We start from the raw sequence: 20,436 nt of genomic DNA on the forward strand, positions 1-20,436 counted from the left end.
CATCCTGTGTCACTCATAGGTCTTTAATACGTAATGTTTAGGTTATTAATAAACGAACACAGGTCCATTTTTATAGGGAACAACTGTGAATGTAGCTGCACACACAAAAAAAGAGAGTACAAGTTGAACATTTGCAAAAACTCTTTAATACGGGCAGGAGTGCGTAGTTGACTGGGTTTTTTTATTACTTTTTGCTCTGTTTTTTTCCACCCATTGCAATTTTGCTCCAATCCCCGGAAGTTTTTATGCTCCTCTGTAACTAAAGTAAAGAAGAAATACACCCAACAAGCTCCACCATTTAAAATACAACAAAGTCCTTGCTTTTTTGGGGGGGGAGACACAGGATCTGTCATGCATTGATTTTGCATCCCTCTTTGCCTTTCCCTAAACTTGCCAGAACTATTATTTATATAACACATTTATCCGGCCTTTGATGTATTTGTGTTTCTTTGAGCTTTGCTCTGAAACCAAGGGGAATATTTTTCAGCAGCAAGGTTACATGATGTTACAGTTCAGCTGTCCTCCCCCTCTCCCCACTTTCCTTTTTGGTAAGTGCCAGATCAAACTAATCAATCTGGTGTGTGTTATGGGGCAACTGGCATGAGATTTCTCTTCCCAGGAGACAGAAGGAGCCACATAATCTTAACCTTTCCTCTAAAATCATGACTACTTAGAAGGGGCAAGCCCAATCATGACTCATCCCTGATTTAAGAAGGGATGTTTATGGATCTCCAACCTGAGAAGTTTATTGACCTTCCAGTGTGTATGTGTGTGGAGGGGGGTGTACACTTGAACCCAAAAGGTTTTTCATTTTTGCTTTTGGCTCAAGAGTGTGTATGTCGATATAAGATATGAGGCCCACCATGCACATGCATTTGGACATCGCTACACAAGGCTGTGGTATGGCACATACCATATATATGTACTGAGACGCAGAGAAGGGTGTGACAAGAACCAGGAGGCATCAGAACACCAGCAAATTGCAACAGCAGATCTTCCCATTCAACTCACCCTCCTTCCATGGGGGGGGGAGAACGATCGAATAAACAGGGGAGGTTGCCTCAGTCCCTCTGTTAAGTGACCAAGGCGTTACAAACAAATAATAAGCGGGGAGAATTAAAGATAAGAAGCCCCCCAAAGGGTTACTGTCCTCCAGGTCTGATTCTTGAGGGCATCTGACGCCGGGGTTAATCACGATGCAAAGTAAACTCCGAAGTCCGACCAAACCCCAGCAGCAAAAGGGGTGGCGGTGGGGAGAGAACAAGGGAGCCGAGAGGACCCTGGGCCAATCCGGACTCTCCCCACTACCAAACTCATCTGAGTCGCCTCCGCAAAAGGGCAAGCTCCGAAGGCGTCGCGAGGCCCCTCCTGGGCTGCCCAAGCTGGAGATCGCACCCCGCACCCCTGCGCCTTCGTGACCAACGCTGCCCTTCGCCGGGCGCCTGCGTCAAAACAAAAAGGAGCTTGCCACGAATCTGGATGCGCGCCGGCCTACTACGGCTTCTGGAAGCGCGCCGGCCTGCGCTACCTTGCCCGGGATCATCTGATCCCGTCACTTCAGCGCTTGTGCCGTCGCCGGGGGCTTCCTCTTCTGCTTCTAGGATGACTGGAGGCGGGATGTCGGGGTGGAGGAAGGAAGGAAGGAGAGGGATTTGGGGGTCCTCTGCCAACTTTGGGAGAAGGAAGAGCTGAAGCTTATAGACAGGTTCTGGGGCGGGGCGGGGAGGCTGGTTGAAATCAGCGAGCGGCAGCAGCAGCACCTCGCAAGGCGTGAGAGGCAGTTGGGGTGTGTGTGTGTGTAGCAGCCCTGTCCCCTTTGAGGGAAAGACGGGACCTACCACTCCCGTCCCCTCCCTCCGTTAAAAAACAACAACAACCACACAACCCTGCCCAGATGTTCCTCGCAGCAGTCCCAAGAAGGAAAGATTCCGAGCGGCTCTTGGAGCTTCATCAAGCCTTCTCCCCAAATCTCTGGCCGGAGGTACAGGCAGACACACTCGGTCGTGATGCTGATCCGTTGCCGAGCTGTCATTTTCCAAGAGTGAAGGAGCCATTTATTCACACCTGACCTTTTCCCCTCCCCTTTTCCTCCTTGTCGCTTGACCATACAAACAACAAGCGCCTCTCCTCGGGCTATCCATCACTTCTTGGATTTCTATGAACACCCAGGAGCCGTTACGATCAATATTTCTTACCGAGGTTTCCTGCGAAGATCGACCTCAGAGGTCTCGGGGCAATTCTGTCTCTCTGTCTGTGTGTGTTTCTGAAGCCCTCGCCTCCCTCCGACCCACCCCCGTCCACCCCTTCTTTCTCCATCCCCTTCTCCAGCCCACAGGACCTCTGAACCTCCTTAGCATCTTGGAGGAGATATGCCTGCCTATCACCTCAGGAGCGGAGGAAGGAGAAGGCTCCTAATAAGATGACTGAAACTGTCAGCCCCACACCGCGGGCGTGTCCACGTCGTGCCCCCGCCCGATGCCACCCACACGTGTGCACGCGCTGCCCCTCATCATACACCGATTTGAAAAAGAGGCCCCGCTCGTGCATGCGATTAGGGGAAAAGTGAGGAGTCCACCCGGATCGATTTTTGTGGCCGTTGTGCCTTCCCGCTGCGCCCCCCTCCTTATTTATCTCCCCCCCTTCTTTTCCTATCTGCCGATCAAACGCGCGGGGATCTGCTGTGGTAAATGATGCATTAGATGCGGTGGCTGTATTTGTTGTGCGAGTTTTGAAAGGGTCCCGATAATCTGGAAGCGAGAGATAAGGAACAGCATTTATTCAGAGGCACTTTGGAACCAATTTTCAACCCTGTTCAACCCCATTCTCCTGCAGCCTCCAGGAGCCCAGGAGATAAGGATTGGACTATTCATTATCTTCACAAGGAACAAAGATTAGCTAGCAGAGATGAAAAATTACTCCTGGATAGTAATAATAAGGGAGAGAACCTCGGGAGCTGCTGAGCCCAGATTCTCCAGGCTTCTGGGAGATTACACACACACACACCCCTTGCCCTTCCAAATACTTTTTTAAAAAACATCTTTGAAAAGGGGCTGGGCTGCCCATAATGATGATGATGATGATGGAATGTTGTTGTTGTTGACGATGATGATGATGATTGATGATAATCAATTAATTTAGCCACCCAATGTCTAGCATATTTTTAACATTTAGAATATGATAGTTACCCTGCGAGAAGGGGGGAGCGAAAGGGGTGGGTTTTCTTCTCTCCCCCCCCCACTTCTTTTTCTTTTCAAAGTGTAAAGATGACGTCTTTAGTAGGAAATCTAACCAGGGCAGCCAGGGAAAGCAAAACCTCATTATTCCATAACGGGAGAATTCGGTGGAGGGACATGCAAACAGGGGCGGCATGGGAAGTTGGGCTCTTGTGGGATTTGGAGAAGTAGGTCTGCGTGTACACTGGCCCTTATAAACTTCCAGCCCGTCAGAAAACACAGAATATTAAGATGGGGGCAGAATAATCATCATCATCATCATCATCATCATCATCTAGGTAGCAGTAGTAGTACTGTGACACACGTTAAGTGCCACTATAAGCAAGGATATGCTTCCCAAGGTCTCTAGGCACAAGTCCTGCTGTGGATTGACAAGGCGCACTCTCGAGCTCACCCCCTCCTCTTCCCGCCCAAGCTTTGCAGCTAATTCCATTTATACCAGTTTCTTCAACTGAGAGCGTTTTCTGGTCTTTCCATCCCTCAGATTCCAGTACCTGGAATTGGGGGGGGGAAAGTGTGTGTGTGGGATTTAAAACCTACTTGAATAAATCTGGTTATGTATCTCATCTCCTAGAACGACGAGCGATACAGGAGGGTAATTAAACCAGTTACTTTGGCAATGGGCTGCTTCGGACTGATAAGCGTTATCTGTAGCATATCAAGGGGCCCTTTCCCCTCCTGAACCATATCACAAAGACCGACAGAAAATGCCAGCAAAATAGAATTTCCCCCCTCCTCGTTGCTATTGCTCTCGGGGTTTTTTTTTAAACAGCCCGCATACCATTATGATGATAATTCTTTTCCATTGAAACTCCCCCCCTCCTTCCTTCTTTCACCATATTTGTGAAGTTTTCCTGTTCGTTATTATGAGCATAAAAATATTGAGTGATTTAAAAAAACACCACGCCACCGTACAGGGACCTCAGGCAGGCCTCCCTAAAGCCCCAATGAAAGAAATGGGACGGAGGCTGCAAAGTGCTCCGTCGGTAGTCGATCGCATGGGAATCCTGGTGAAACGAACACACGCCGTCCGCTAGGATTGGGCTGTTGGGCATGTGACTTTCTCTTACGAGCCCATGGATATAGCTGAAGTTGTTGTGGCCACCGCCTTCGCTTTCTCCCTCCCTGCCTTGTTCTTCACGGCGAAGAGCAAAGAGCAGGAGTGCGCGGTGGCGGTGCGCCCTTGCTGAGCGAAAAAGGCCAAAACAAATTATTTGATTGGCTGCGATCTGGCATACCGCGCGCGGGGGCGGGGAGGAGTTGGCTTGTTAATGTGGTATAACAAACAAACAAACGAGGAGATTCGGTAGCCCAAGATCTTTGTAGGCCGACCAGAAAAGAAAAGCGCTGGCGCGACCGAGGCAGCCTTGAGAGCGAAGCGGTGGCGTCGTTTCGACTTTCCACCATTTCCCAACCTATTAGTTCCGGCTGACTGGCCTAATAGGCCAAGAATTTATGAATTTTCGAGATATCCCCCCCCCGGTTTCGTTTCCTTTCCTTTCTTTTTGCAACAATGGCTGACTGAGGCGTCGGTGTCTGCCGTTTCCAACCCTCCCTGCACGCGCACGGACCCGGACCCGGAGACCCAACTGGTGATGGGTTGGAGTCCAGTCCGGAAGAAGTTAGGCCCAAAAAGATGAGCGATTGGGGGGGGGGGAGAGAAAGAGAGAAGAAAAGGTGATAAAACAGGTGAGAGGGTTCAATAGAAGACTTTTCTCCCAGCCACCCCTCAGTAGGGAGGTAAGAATGTGGGGGAATTGAGGCAACTGCTCTACCTGCCCTCGCCCCCCGTCTAAATCAATAGGAATAATAATAATGAGGAAATAGGGATGAAAGCGAGTTTTTTTGGGGGGGGACTCTACAGACTTTTCAGATCCGACCCCCTCCCTTTTCTTTGCGACGGGAGGCCGTGGCGTCTTGGGTGCTTGCGCGTGTGCCTTTTTCTTCTTGCGGGGGGGGCTTGCCTTGCGTTGGTACAGAATATCAGTTCCTCGGAAAATATGAAAGTCAAGTCGCGTCGCCGGTGACAGGGAAGGCAACAAAAGGTGCAAGCCGCAGACAATGTGATGTGCTTGTACAGATATTGTAATGATGCAAATGAAGGCGAGGGGCGAACTGGCAGATTATGTACATAAATACTCGCGCACGCACACACACACTGGCTGGCCGTGCCATCTTTGCATGCGGGAGGAGAAGGGGAGGGGAAAAGAGAGAGAGAAATTGGCTGCCGGGTCGAAGCAGATCTCTCTCTCTCTCTCTCTCTCTCTCTCTCTCTCTCTCTCTCTCTCTCTTCTCACCAGCCTCCCTCCCCTCCCCGTCCCCAATTCCTGGCAACCGATCTCGCTTGCTTTGCCTGCTACCCATTCATCAGCCGCTCCTTGCCCCCTGGCGCTCCCTCTTTATTCAGATCCGCCGAGGGGAGCGCCAGGGCAGAGGCGAAAGGGGGGTCGTCGACGTCCTCGTCGCTCTCAGCGAATCCAGATGTGCCAGCTGCAGCGCCCGACTCCTCGTGCCCGCCGGGCGTCCCCGGAAGGCAGCGTCTATTAAAGCCGCCTCTGGCAGCCACCGGCCCGCCCGCCCCCCAACAGCACACGCCAGAAAGGAGAAGGCAAGGGGGAGGGACACCCGCAAAATTAAAAGAAAGCGGGGGGAGAACCGCGGGAGAAGGAGCTGCAGAAGTCGGAGGCGAGGCACCTCGGGAGAGAGAGAAAAGGTAAGGGTGCGTGATGAAGAGCAACGCCAGAGAAATGGGGAGTCGGAGGGAGGGGGGGCCAGGGGGGACCGGGGATCCCCTCGGAGTTTGGCTGCTTTGCGGAAGAGATGCCTCGTCTCGACGTAGGCAAGCTTAGCAAGCACCTGGTGGAGTTGCACCTGGCGCGGCGAGGAAAGGAGGGCTCGCTTCTTTATTCCTGACACGCACTTGGCAGGGAAACGGGGGGCATGGCTCGGGCCCCAGACAGCCGCTTCTCACACCGCCTCCCTCCCGGGGACTCCTCTTTTTCAAGAGCAGCTAGTGCTGCCCGGTGAGCCTAAGCACTTCCGGGCGTCGGAGAGAAAGGTCAGGCGGAGTCAAGGCACCAGTGGAACCCGGGGGCGTCTGTGCTTTGCCACCCCTCCGGAAAAGAAACGAAGAAGTCCTAGGGTCAGGATCTTAAAAGAATAAATCATAGGTTTGGGATGGGAGGAAGGGAATCGGCAAGGTCGGATTGCAACGGCAAAGGATGGACAAAATGCAGCAATCTCTCTCCGTCTCTAGGGCTGGATAGAGGGCACCTTCTCTCACCTCTAAATATGAACATGTAGGTGTAATAGGTTTATGAAATATAAACGAAATCAGGGACAAAGTTGCTCCATTAAAAAAATAATAAAGTAGGGAAGAGCTCTCTAGAAAGCAGAATATGGAACAGACTTGTTGGAAACTTGGAGGAGTAAATAATTTCCTTCTGCTCAAACCAGCGTCTTCGGAAACGAACCGGATGATGCAAGGAGAGTTGCACTGAGGTGTGGGACCGCCGGCCATCCTGCAGCTTGGGTTGTGTGGGAACGTGATTAAAGACCCGCCGAGGAAAGTGTCTGGGCTTGATAGAGCGGCGTGAAAATGAGTTTCTAGTGAACAGCGCCTTAAAATCACTGGGGAAATAAAATAATGGCGCTTCTCTCTCGAAACCGGAGCGAACTTGAGGGGCCGATTCCCCTTCCCTTCCAGCAGGACGAAAAAACCCCACGCCTCTCCCTTATCGCTATGGGAGCATTTTCCTGGGGGTCCTGAAAGCAAAAGCACCCTGTGCTCAGCCCGCGGAACAATCCCTCTGGGGAGAGAGGCGCGGATAATGCGCTTGTCTTTTATTTGCCGCAGCCAGAAGGCAACACCAACAGCGACCCGTCCTTTCCTGGTCTTATGGGCCACTGTGTGCGTGTGCGCCCATCTCACACACCCGATCGTCTCCTCTTGGGGAGGGGAGGAGATGTATTTCAGCAAAGAGAAAAATGGAGAGGGTGGGGGAAGAAAGGTTTCAAAAAATGCCCCCCTGCCCGGTTCCATTTCTTCCTCCCCCGACAGGCACGCACGCACGGGCACCCTGTTCCATTCTATTGTTCTGAGATTTGTGGTGTTTTTGTTTTTGTTTTTTTGTTTTTGTTTTAAAAGCTGCGATCTTGGTTTTTTGTGGGGGGAGGATTAGGGATTTTTCTTCTCCCCTGGATACCCCCCGCAGTTTCGAAGAGCCCCCCTCCCAGTTTCTGGTCCTTCTGCACCTGCTTGCCCAGGAGCTTTCCCAGTGCCAGTCCCGTGCAGAAGATTTGCACAGCTTTGCATGTTTTAAAACTCTCTAACTCTAGGCGACGAGCCTCTCTCTTTCTCCCCCCACCTTTCTTTCTTTCTTTCTTTCTTTCTTTCTTTCTTTCTTTCTTTCTTTCTTTCTTTCTTTCTTTCTTTCTTTCTGCTGGGCCAGCTTTAAAAAAATGATTTTTTCCTCACACCCTCCCTCCCTCTACCCCCACCCTCTGGGGTGCTGGGATTCAAAGATGTCCACTCCATGGCAAAAGCTTGGAGACGATTTTCAGTCCAAAGAGTGGAAGGCTTTGAAAGGTGTGGAGTTATTCCGCAGAACGAGGCGAAACTAAAAGGGGAGTAACGTCTTTATCAATCGTAATATCGAGGGAGGGTCTGGAAACAGTCCCATTTCCTATCAGATGCATATGAGACGTTAGGCATCACGCGTGTGTCTGTAAGGCTGGCCAAACAGGACAAACGTCTTTTCGGTTGATTTAATTACTTTTTAAAAATAACTTTTCTCTCTCAAATATCGAGAAAAAAAAATCCGGATAAGCTGACAGAAATATGTCTGTTTCAAAGGTATTGACTATAACGTAAGAAAAAAAGGAGCATAATAAAAGCAGGTCAAAAAGGACTCAGAATGCACACCTTCAAAAATAAAACTCATGAAGGCACTAATGAGTGGCATTTATTTATTTTTTCTTTTATGTCAGGTGACATTTCTAAGCCTCACCAATTTGGCTGCATTCCATAAATTACTTAACCATTCATAAAAGGCAATCCTGGTTAGATTCCCATTTAGCGGCAACTAATATTTGTAGGTAACATCCGAGTATTATTCCTTACTTATCTATGGCTGCAGTCCTAATCCAGTTGAAGGAGTGGGACTTACTCCCGAGTAACATGTGCAGGACTCCGCCGCTCAATTACTTCTCCCGCTGAATTTTTTATTATAACGTAATACAGATTACTTCTGGATCCAACTGTATCTTGCAACACATCCTTTTCAAAAATAATAATGAAATGACCTACCCCTTTCGCACTCTCCAAAGGATCCATAAATTCATTTTGATGAAGGGCTCATTTGGAGAAATGATGTATCTCAACTGTGCAAAATGGCAGGAGCCTATTTTACAAAACACAACATAACACTCCTGACCTGTTTCTGAAATGGGCCAAGTTCTGTTGCAGCCTAAGCTCCAAAGAATTCTCTTGCAGAAACGAGTCCGGATTTTGCGTAGAGAAGGAAGGAGGGCGGGCCCGACTAAAGTGATCTCAACTCAAATTAATTTTTTAATTCCGGACATCAAACCTCCCATGTTGCAGGCGCCTCTACTTAGGTGGCATTTGATTACGCTTTATGCAGCCAATTCAACCGACCTGGCTCCCCCCCCCATCTTTTTGCTGGAGTGGAAAGTAAGATTTGTAAAACATTGTTGACCTAAGGCTATTGTTTGATTCAGAAACGAGTGCGGAACGAGGCAGGGAACTGGAGAAGCGGCAGAGATCCGGTTAAAGGCGACGGGTTGCGGGAAGTTGGGACGGCGGAGGGGGCTGGACCCTGGCTGGCTGGTACTTAGTGACTGAGAAATTGTGGGTTAATAAAATGTATTTGTAGGGTGAGTGTCAGGTGCATCTACTGCTCAGGATTTGAGAGAGAGAGAGAGAGAGAGAGAGAATAGGAAGGACGAACGAGAAGCAGGCTCAAAAAGGAGAGGATATACAAATTAACAGAGTGAGAGGAAATGGTGGGAGGCAACGAGAGCCTGGTGCAGATACTGGAAGCTTTCACAGTGTATATATGTCTGTGTGCGAGAGTGTGTGTAAACACACACACACGTATATGTATACGTATATATATATGCCCAAGTAGTGGTGCCTTAGGTCCCAAGCCCTCTTCTTTTTCTGGTTTTTCATTTTAAACGCAGCTTAACCGCGCCTCGTAGTCAAGTGTCGTCGGGGTAATTTTATAACCCTGTCAGCACCCATTCAAAGGCACTGGTAACATGGGCCATGTTTTAAGAGAAAAGGGAGGAGAGTTTGTATTTTAAAAAGGGAAAAAGAAAAGAAAAAGGGGTGGGGGTGGCGAAGCAGGAAGGCTGCCTGCTGGAAGGGGTTCCCTTCGCAACTGTGGTTAGGGTGGGGTTTTGGAAGGTGCTCTAGAGACACCAGAGCTCTGGCCAGCACGGCTCGGCTCGGCTTTCCTTTTGCTCGCCCAGTACAATCCGATCCCTATCTGTCTCCTTGTTTGGATCTGGATGTGCGCGCCAGGTCCCTACCTAGGGCTCTTGGGGTGGGGGGGTGGGGCGTGGGGGAGGAGGAGGCAGCCCATCGGCTGGGAAAGGGGGGCGAGTTTGCTTATGGAACTTCCTCCACGGTTTTCCGTCATTCTGTCTCCAGTCAAGCCGCGTCCGACGATGAGACTGCCACCATTACTGCTCGATTGAACAAAGAGTCAGCCAGCCCCGCAGATCCGTGTGTGTAAGGGTGTGTGGGGGGGGGGGACACAAACTTCCCAGCCACCGAAATGGGAATTAATTGCCTTGACCGTGGCTGCAACCCTGGCGCTCTCACTAGGGAGCAACCCCCCTTGAACGCGGCCAGACTTCCTTCCGTGTAAACAGGCCGGAGGTGACACTTCCCGGCTGCCACAATCCCGCGCGCCTTGTTCAGTTTGAACTCAGCAGGATTGACTTCCGAGAAGACGCACAACGGGATTGGACTGCACGAAACTGAAACAGGCCAAATTTTTTTTTGGGGGGGTGAGCCTGGATTGCATTGATGGGAAAGGGGGTCATAGGGGGTGTGCGGTGGCTCCCCTGTGCCCAGCCCGTCCTTCTCCTAGACGTCCCCGACACGCCCGCACGCCCCGTCGCCGTTTGCACCGGGCGAGGGCAAAGACCTCTGGAGAGGCGCAAGGCTGGCAGCAGCCGCAGCAGCAGTAAGCGGGTAACTCTTGGGCGGCCGCCTGCCTGGACGGCTAACCCGGAAGACAAGGGAGAGCCGGGAGGGAGGGCGGAGATGATCTGTGTGTGTTTCTGACGCCTCTTGTACGTGCTTCTATTTCTGTACCTGCCTTAGCCATCTCGTTGGAACACGGAGAGTGGGTTGCAGCTGCCGCCGCCCGCCTGGCCGGCCGCTCAACCTGCTGCTCCCCCCTCCTCCTCCCCGGGCCAGCCAGTTGCTCTTGACTGCCCCTCCTCCCTCGCTCCTCCCAATATCTTTCCTTTCACCCGACGCTGGCACTGAGGAGCTGTCTGGTGCCGCCGCAGGAATCAGGGGTCCTCGCTCGGTGGCTGCCGTGTGAGTATATTTCCTTTTGCTTCGGAGAGCCGACCTCACCAAGGGGTTTTTTTGCCCCTTCAGTGCGGGTTGCTGACCTGATGGAAAGCCCCTATTTCTAAAGAATTGGCCGCGCGCTCTCTCGGTACGTCTTTTCCTCTGGTTTTGGTTGTTCGGAAAATAGAGAAAGAATGACGGTCAGACAGCGCGAGAGAGAAAGTGTGTGTGTGTGTGTGTTGGAAGTGTACGTGCGCGCGAAAGCGATCAAGAACGTAAGGCTGCTGTCTTTGAAGTTTGCAGTCGAGATCGGCGCGAATCTAAACAAAGGTGGAAGGCGAAGGGGCTGCAGTGCAAACGGCGCCATTCACCGCGGAGAGAATTCTAAGGCAGCAGAAGAGGGAAGTTCTGCGCGTGCAAAGGGGGCGGCGGCATTTCACTCTGCTCGGGAGAAACGTGGTGGCACCCCTGGTCGCTGAACCTTCTGTGGAGGGGTGCTGGGGAGAAAGAGGAGGGGGGACCTCTTGCTTTGTTTGCAAAGAGGCTAGAAGCAGCCCTTTTTTAAAGGAGGAAATTGACGGAGGGGCTGCAAAGAGACGATTGGAATGAAATGCAACGAAAAAGTGTTGGTGGCTGGAGATTTCACACACCCCTCCAAGGGGAGAGACAACCTGGTAAGCTGCGTGGCAAAAGTTAGGGAGTGTTTGGTGTCAGGAACCACGGCGTGACGGGAGACAGTGTCCTTGGGTGAACACAGAGGAGGTTGTGAACGCAGAGGAGAGGGTCGTTAGCGAATAACTCGCCCGGGCGACGCTCTCGAGGGTCAGAACTCGTGGTGACTTTAGGAATGGCTCTTCGATGTTGCTACCTCCCACTTCATTATTATTATTTTAAAAGTATCTTAAACAGATATAAATTTGGAGGGGTGGAAATCCAGTCTGGGTTGAAGAGAGAAAACGAGCGAGTGTATGTAAACAGTATTTGTTGGGTCTGTTCACGATGGGCTCCCTCCCTCCTCCCCCCCCCATCACAGGCACAGGTGCCTGCCTGCCTGCCTGCCTCAAAAGTCACAATTAACAGTTGCTTTTGTGTGCATGCGTGTACTGAGAATGCAAACGTGGTAGTGGTGGGGCCATCTCAACAATATGGAATCACTTGTCCATCCAAATAAAACAATCAGGCGCGAGCTCCAAATCTGGGGCATCTCTCTTCAGAAGCAAAATTGAAAGGGAGGGAAGTTAGGAGAAATGCATTTATAGCATATTAAAATCAGGCGGATTTTTTAAATCCCAAGGGAAAACCTAGAGAGCAAAACGTTTGCAACTCAAAAACAAAGAAAGAAAGGAAGCCAGCTTGCCTGAGCGTTCTCTGTCCTCAAATTATAAATCTGCAAGAATATCTCAAAATCGACCTGCCTATTCGCGTAATGGCAGCTGACAGGCTCTTACTCGGACCAAATATAAACTCCCCCATCCTATGTCTGTCACAAACATACCCACATACACAGCTGTAGGAAATGCATCCCAATCGGTACTTTGTGTGTGTTTTTGTTAAAGGAAAACACTGCTGAGCGCGTTAAAATTCTCTTTCCTTTTTGAATCTGGCATTCCCTGTGTAAAGAAGCCACTGACGCTCGCGGCGATCTATCAGACCCAATTTAGGATGGGAGGTTTGGTAAGAGACGGCACAGGCTGATTCTTTGGCCCATGCAGAGATTTTTCAGGGATTGGAGCCGGCTGGCTGCTGCAGTGCCGCCGCAGTCCGCTACCCATTCAAGCAGACTCTCTCCAGAGAGGACTTTAATAAAATTGACAGAATAGTTGTTTAACCAGCCGTGTGAAGAGGGCTGAATCTCAGCCCTAGAAAATTAGTTCAGCTGCTGCACCCGTGCTCCTTGTGCGGGTTAGTTTATGTTCCGATGAGTGAATTAATCAAATCAGAGGTCCCAACACGCGCGCGCACACCAACGCGCTGCCAGGAAGCCTTGCTCCTAAATCGGAGGAGTCGGCTGCAGTGAGGCATTTAATAACAAGCCCACCCCAGAAAGCACAGAGATAGCTGCTCGGAATCAAATAGTTTAGAAAGCAGAGACTCGCAGATCGCTCAAGGAAGGAAGGAAGGAGTCGAGGTGTGTGGGGGATTCACAGCTCACCCTCGTTACAACGAGGCACGAAGGAAGGAAGGTGGAATCCGATCTGGAGTCAACGCTCAGGGGGAGCTTCCACTTGGGGATCACCGCAGCGAAGGGCGCCCTTGCTCAATTCTCCGCTAGCAAGAATCCCGCACAACTCCCCCCCTCAATTAAACCTTCGCCTTACTTATTCAGAGCCAGCAAAAAAGGTCTAAACAATGGCCGAGGGTGGGTTGGGTGTGTGTGAGAGAGGAGTTTGTATTTGGCTCCTCAATGTGCTGGATTCGAAAGAAAGATTTCGAGATCTGATCCGGAGCAGGGAAGACACGAGGCACGAGAGAAACGCCTTTAACAAAAATAAAATAAAATCAATGCAAATCCTAAAATCCTACTTTGAGTCATGCTGGTGAACGGGCACTAAGAACAATGCAGAGAAGCTGGAGAAAGGAAAGGCGGTTGTCTTGTGTGCAAAAGCAATACCGCAGAAAATACCGCCGCAATGAGGAATACTGAAGCGGGGAGAAGGAAGAAGGGAGCCCCCGGGAAGGTAGTGATTGTGAACAGGGAGTTTTTGCAGAGGCGGAGCTCGCGCTTTCTCGCCCGCTTTCTGCTGCGGGGCGACCTCCCCTGTCCACGAAGTGGGGTCTCTTCGGTGTGGTCAGGGCTGGGCGGGTCAGCGGTGAGCCGGCTGCCTGCCTGGCCGGCTGGGGCGGTAGGAAAATGGCAGGAGCCAGCTGCAGGGTAACCTGACACGCGGGCTTCAGGGGAGTTTCCTGGGCAGCCTTGGGGTCTCTCGCGCCCCATAAATCAAGCAGCTTGATTAATCTTTACAATTTGTCTTTTAAAACAAACAAGGGCGAATTATCAGCTCGTTAACTGCGATTTTATCACCTGTCTAAAACAAACAGCTTCTCCCCCTCCCCCAAAAAACCCCCCGCAGCTTTGCTGAGTGCGGAGGGCAATGATGTTTTTAAAAAATTGTATTAATGAATAGCAAATCATCATGAATGTATTTAGGCCAATATTAACAGAAAGACGGTGGGTGTATCTAGGGATCCAACAATGAAATGGCCTTATGTTCCCAGTGGAGGGTCTCGATTTGGTCGTCCGGATTTTGGTAGTTTCCAGTGGGAAAGGATTGCTGATTTATCAATAAAAAGCATGCCCCGCTGACCTTTCTTTTTTTTAAAAAAAAAACCCCAACACCCCCTCGAACCTGGAAAGGGGAAGAGGGGGGAACCCACACGCCTCTAAATCGAAACGTGTCGAACATTTGAACTTAATTCCCGAGTCACAAAACAGAAGCGTTTCTTCCTGTCCCTTGGTTCTGGGGAGGAAAATAGATCCGCTGTTCAATGTCATTTTAAATATCGTTTTGTAGAAAATGCAAAATAATATTGCAGCGGGAGAAAAGGTTTGCAGTACAAGAGCAAAAGGTCTCTAAAAGAGCAAAAACCCTCCCTGCCTCTCCCCCGCCAATCCGCCCTGGTGGAGCTGAAAGCCTTCGACAAGGCGATTCTGATGGCAGATCATCTTTTCTCGAGCAACCTTGACACTGAACCACCCAGGACCCCTTGACCTTTCTATGGTTTGGGGAGGCACGCTTGTCCCCTCCGCCTTCCGAGGCGACCTTTCCTCATCCCTCTCCTTCGGGGCTAAAGCAAACTCTCGATCCCCGGAATTTTACCTGGGGGAGGACAACGTTGTTGGGTCGCAAACCAGAGGTTCGGGGGTGTCAGACTCTACGCTTCCGGGTTGCTGTTGCATTGTTTAGACGGCACACGCGGCCTGATTGTGGGGTGCAGGCGGGTGCGCAGGCGGGTCGGCGAGGCTAGAGGTTCGGGTGGGAAGCAGCAGCTTTGCCTGAAAATCAAAACCAAAAAGAGGGGAGGCGGACTGGAAAGGCCAGCAGCATCTGGGTTGGCCTGACCGTAGTACAGTCCTGGGAATGAGGTGCTGGTGTCCCTGCCCACCTCTTGTCCCGGGGCATTCATCGACCTTGAAGGCCAAGAGGCGCCTCGGAGAGCTCACGTCTTCGGCTGGGCAAGAGACCTGCTTGCAGAGAGATAGCCTCCTTTCTGGAGTTCTGCCGTGCGTGTGTTGGGGGGGGCAATGGCCAAGGTCGTGGCTGGGTCGATCGGCCAGGCTCCCTGACCAGCCCGTCATCGCATCCTGCCAGAGGGCAACGCCAGAGGCAGCACCGCGGGTGCCCGAGTTGCCAGGCCGGCTCTCTTCTCCTCCCCGCTTCTTACCCGGCTCCTCCTGGCTCCCCTCTTGCTTCGAAAAAGGGGTCTCGAAAGTTAAAGAGGAAGCCGAGGGCTCGGGAAGGCATCCGGGACCCAAACAAAGCCAAGAAGAGGAAAGGCCGGGGCGCGGAGCGGGGAGGGAAAGGCATGCAAGGGAGCATCCGCCTCGCTCCAAGGGCCCCGCTTTCTTTCACACACACTAGCTCCCCCGCCGCAGCAGCCGCCCCGGGATGGGATCCCGGCAGGAGCCGCTGCAACGCTGAGCGCGCGGGAAGGTGGCAGGGAGAGGGCGCAGGGCCGCGCCCTCCCGCCCGCCTGGCTTTCGGAATCTGGAATGGTTTTGTCTGGGTGGGAAGGTGACAGGGAGGCAAGGGGAGGAGGAAGAGGGGTGCAGGAGGAGCCCAGCGAAGCAGGGAGCCCGCGGACGCTTGGGGAGAACGTGGGGCTGAGCAGGGTGGGCTTTCTCTCCCCCGCCCTTTTTTCTTTTTTGTCATTATTAAAAAGTTCATTTCCTGGCGAATTGGACAGCGGCGGGTGACGTCAGAGCCCCGGCGTCGCAGTGACGGGGCCGCCTGCCTGGGGAGAAGGAGCCTCTTCTGGCCCAATTACTGACTTGTCAATCTTCCCCTCCCCCTCCCCTCAGATAAGTGGTCTATCCTCCCCCTCCCCAATAATATGGAGCGGAGGAGAGGCGTAGAACTCCCCCCATCTCCACCCACACACTTTGTGAAAATTCCCACCAAGGATGCTAAATGTGGTATAAAGGCAGTTTCGCTTCCCGAGTCCTACTCCCAAAACTTTCTGCCTTAAGGTGAGGAGATGCGGAATTGTTCCTCTAGCCCAGATGATGGAAGCTGGTCTCTTTCTGCCCAACACCCCCACAGGTATTCATGCTCTTCTGCTCTCATTTACACTTGTCACCAACCCACGAAGAGTGATGATGGAACTTGATGCACCCCCAGTCTTGTCTTACACCTCAAGGGGGAATTTGTATTTCCAGCACTCTAGGAATGAGAGTCTGCTAATTATTTTTCCTTTCTGTCACACAGAATATAAAACATAGTTCCTTAGACTGGAATGAGTGTGAGTGTGTGTACATTGTAGCATCTCCTTATAAATGAGCGCCAACATAAAATCCCTTATTTTTTAGTTCCAAAAACCCGTATCAGGGTAGTACCATTATTAGGCTAACCAAACTGTCAAAAAATAGTATGCAAGCTTTCAAGTTCTCCAGAACTCTTTCTTGAGCTAAATGGCCAGCGTTCTGGAGAACAGGAAAGTCTGCACACTTTTTATTTATTTATTTATTTATTATTTGATTTATACCTCACCCTTCCTCCCCGCAGGAGCCCAGGGTGGCAAATTTCACTTTTTGTGAAATTTCAGTTGGCCTAATAATGGTATTGCCCTAAACATGTGTTTTGAGGTTCTTTCTTATTCTCCAGAATACTTGCCATTTAGCCTGAGAAAGAGTTCTGGAGAACTTGAAAGCTTACATACTATTTTGTATGACTTTTTGGTTGACCTAATTTGCGGATTTGGGATTATGGGCCAACACGGCTACCTTTACTTCTTTTTCAAGAGCACATCGAACAGTGTTTGGAATGTTAGTCTCACAGAAAGACAGATAAGCCTGCAAATGGTTCAAATGGCGTCAAGCAAAGTAGGTGGGACAATGAGGTTTCCAGCTGTGCAGAACCCTTTCCCTTGAAGAAAATGAAGGGGGGAGGGGGGAGTTCTGCACATCTCCCAAGTTGCACTTTTTTTGTTACCAAAATAAATAAATAAATATGCAATCGCTTGAAACTTTTGGGAGCTTTTTTATTTGTCTTCCTGTTTCACCTACACCCATTGCACATTTTAAATAGGGATTCTTCAGGAGCAACAATGATGCGCATGCAATGTCTCCCTCTCCATGCTTACATTACCTCATTTTACAAATGGATCACAGCTCCTCCAGGATGCTCAGCTAACTGAAGCACCATCATCTATACTGTTCTGTGGCCCGGATCCTGGGAAGTATCAGCAGGAGCAAAAAATAATAGACACCTGTAACGTAATAGCACCTGGGTCAGTCGCAGAATCACTTGTGCAATTTCCTTTCCGGTGAATTTCACTTTTGGAACTGGAAAGGCCTTTCCTTTCCTCTGACTCGCATTTGGTTGAGTGCATCCCTTCTTCCACAGAATGGGAAGATTTGAAATAAAATAAGCATATTTTAATTTTAAAAAATATGGAGATAGTATTATCCATGGTTGGAAGGGGAAAATGGGACCACCTGGCCCCATTAATTTAGTTCATGTAACTAACAGCCACCCCTCCTCCACAACTAGACCATAAAATACACATACACTCTCCCCAGGTCCTTAGTTCTTCTAGGCTAAACTTTTCCTAAGATGCAGTTAGCTGAAGACCGAACCTTCAAAATGTGAGGAATGAATTAACCCCGTGAATGAAAAGCCTGTTGATGCCACCAGTCTAGTTGTTCCGCCCGTCTTAGAACAGGGGCTTGAAAGGTTCGGTGGCGGCAGGGGGGGGGGAATCTGGTGAAAGAGGATGCTCCCAACTACAGCCAGAAAAGGCAATCTTGATTCATACCTGGAAAGGCTTCCTACAGCTTGGTACTCTGAGCAAACGGCTGTCCTGGCTTGTTTCGCCGTCCGATTTCTTCTACTTTTTGTAGGAATATAAAGCAGATTTTGGAAAGGAGGGGGTGTCTTCCGACAACTCTGCCTTGGGGGCTTGTCTTTTCAAAGAGTGGCTAATGCCCAGTGGCAACTGAACAGCTCGGGATGTCAAAAGAAGAAAGATCTTCTGGACATTTGAAATAAACCAGCATTATTCGTCGGAGGGGGTTTATTTACTTCCGTGCCTTCTTAATATTATATAGAGAGGTTTATAATATAGATTTAGCAGCGTCTGGGGAGGGAGTAACAAATCGGCGTTTCAAGATTGGCACAAAATGTGTCCTTGTAGGATTAAAGCTGCAATTCTATGCATGCTTACGTGGGAACATCCCCCAGTGAACATAGTGGTATGTACCGCCGCTGCGTAAAACATACACAGGATAGTAGACCTAATTTCTCACATAAGAATAGGAAGAGACATAATTTCTCATATGTGTATGAGATCAAAGATGCTGCCCTGTATCATATGACTGAAGTAGTCAGGAGCCAAGAGTCTTAAAAGAGGGGGGACACTGAAATAAACTTTCTTTTGGTGTCTTTGAGGAATGCTTTTTCCCTAACCTCCATCCCTAAAAAAAGTGATTTTTAGACATGAAAAATAATTCAAGGAGACTGGAAATAAGAGATGGGGCGATCATTTGCAGGTTATATAGTCAGTCTCTGCGCGTTTGCGTGCGTGCACGTTATTGAAGAGGCAAAGATGAAAGCGCCTTGACTCAGTAAAGGAGCGCGAGGCGAGTTTCTCATTAACAGCGCCTTAAAATGAGAGGAAAATGACGCCTCTTCTGTGCCTGAATTGATGCGGGCTTGCCATGTTGTTGTGTGCCTTTCGTCCAAAGAGGAAGAGAACGCCTCCCCCGTGATGGCTACATTACGCTCGCGTTTTTCACCTCCCCCCGTTTCAAAAGAAAGGGGTGGGGTGGTTTGGGGGCTGAGGATCGGCGAGGCCTCTTAGGATCGGTGCAAGCGCCTTGATTGTCCTGGGCGCGCTTTGAAGAGGAATGAAAAAGGAGGGGGCAGAACACAACAAAACAATGCGCAAACCCACCGGAGCGAAAGGCGACCGCTTGGGTGTCGAGGAAAAGGGCAGGAAGAGGGTGGCAGCCCAAAAGCCGTGCCCTCCGTGCTGCGGCTGGCGAGGCGTTTAGGGAAGTTTGAGGCTCCAAGCGCGATGCGGCTAGAGGCAAAACCTGCGTGTGTGTCTTCTCCGTGCACTCGCGTGTGTGAGCTTTTGCCCGCTCTGCAGCCAGAGACATCGTCTCCTTGCCTGATGCGGACGCTAGCTTAGCCATAGCTGTGTGCGCCCGATCCCTACCTAGGATGGGGGGAGGGTCACGCGGGCAGTGATATTACATTGGCGGGGGCAGAGGAGGGACCGGGCAGAGTTTGCTTTCAGAACTTCCTGTGCTCCCGTCACTGAAGTCAGTTAAGTTCGAATGCCATCCTGGCCTGATTGTGCAATGTAAACGAAGAGCCAGAAATCACAGACTGCAACGATAGACACTCGGGATTGGTCTGGGGAGACAAGTAGAAGGCGTTTCATGGGCCATACAAGGCTTCAAAAGGAAAAGCAGGCCAAAACTGCAAACCTCGACGCACCGACGGGGGAATAAGCACAGTCAGTAGGACTTACTTCCGAGGAAACACACATTGGACTGGGCTGCACGAAACTGAAGGGGGAGGGGGGGTCGGGATTGAATTTATGGGGACGGGAAACCAAAAAACGTAGGCGAGTGTGTAGTGTCCTTCCCTCTCTCTCTCCCTCCCTCTATTCTGTGCCGTCATCTGCACCCCCACTCAGAGAGTAGATACTTGGAGAGACGTCACTTGTATAAACCTCTTTTTCTACCTACAGCAGCATCCAAAGGCGGATTCCTGCTTGAACAGTTAACTCGAAAGAGGGAGGGAGGGAGAGCGTGTGTGTGTCTGTGTGTTTTAACGCCAGGTATAGGTGCTTATATTTCTTCACCTGGCTTCGCCCCAGCAGCAGCAATAGTAATGGGAGCAAGTTAGCTTGTAGCCTCCAATTAGTCAGTTCACAGTATGTGGTGTGTATGTTTGTGTGTGTGTGTGTTCCCCCACGCCCCCCCCCGATCAGAGACACAGGTGCCTGTCTCAAATGGCTCCACAGAACGAAGCGAACGTGCGAGCGTCCCCGCCCTCTCTGGGGGTGTCACTCTAACAATACGGCATTACCTGTCCTTCAGATTAAAGCAAATCGAGGAGCGAGTCGCAAATCAGAGGGATCTCCCTTGAAAAGCATGGTGAAGGGGGGATATAGTGTTTATAAAGTAAGCAAAAGTTTATGTATCTTTTATTAAAATAGCCTCGGTCCTGAAAAGAGATTATTTAAGGCGAATAAAACTTTCACCAGTCAAAAAGGTAGTCTGAATTAGCAGCATTCTGCTCCGAGGAGATACGTCCCCAAGAATATCTTTGTATCTAGCTGTCCGTTGGCATTTAGAGTTTAGAAACCAGAGACCCGCAGATCGCTCAAGGAAGGAAGGAGTCGAGTGGGAGGGGGGATTCGCAGTTCACCCTCGTTATAACGAGGCACAAAGGAAGGAAGGCGGAATCCGATCTG

General features: G+C 50.5%; 1 protein-coding gene across 3 annotated transcripts in view; it reads left to right on the forward strand.

The window, feature by feature from the left end:
- The first annotated feature begins 5,787 nt into the window (after positions 1 to 5,787).
- Positions 5,788 to 20,436, forward strand: part of GATA2 (GATA binding protein 2) — a 33,793-nt gene continuing 19,144 nt past the window's right edge. The window contains exon 1 of one of the 3 annotated variants that reach the window (XM_061618359.1): positions 5,788 to 5,946. The gene's annotated coding sequence lies outside the window, so the exon portion shown is untranslated. Of the gene's footprint in view, positions 5,947 to 9,918; positions 9,987 to 10,599; positions 10,813 to 20,436 lie in introns of those variants that run through there. The other 2 variants (XM_061618360.1, XM_061618358.1) reach the window with 2 other exon arrangements.

This window comes from Rhineura floridana, chromosome 3 (genome assembly GCF_030035675.1).
Source record: "Rhineura floridana isolate rRhiFlo1 chromosome 3, rRhiFlo1.hap2, whole genome shotgun sequence".
Classification (NCBI taxonomy): domain Eukaryota; kingdom Metazoa; phylum Chordata; class Lepidosauria; order Squamata; family Rhineuridae; genus Rhineura; species Rhineura floridana.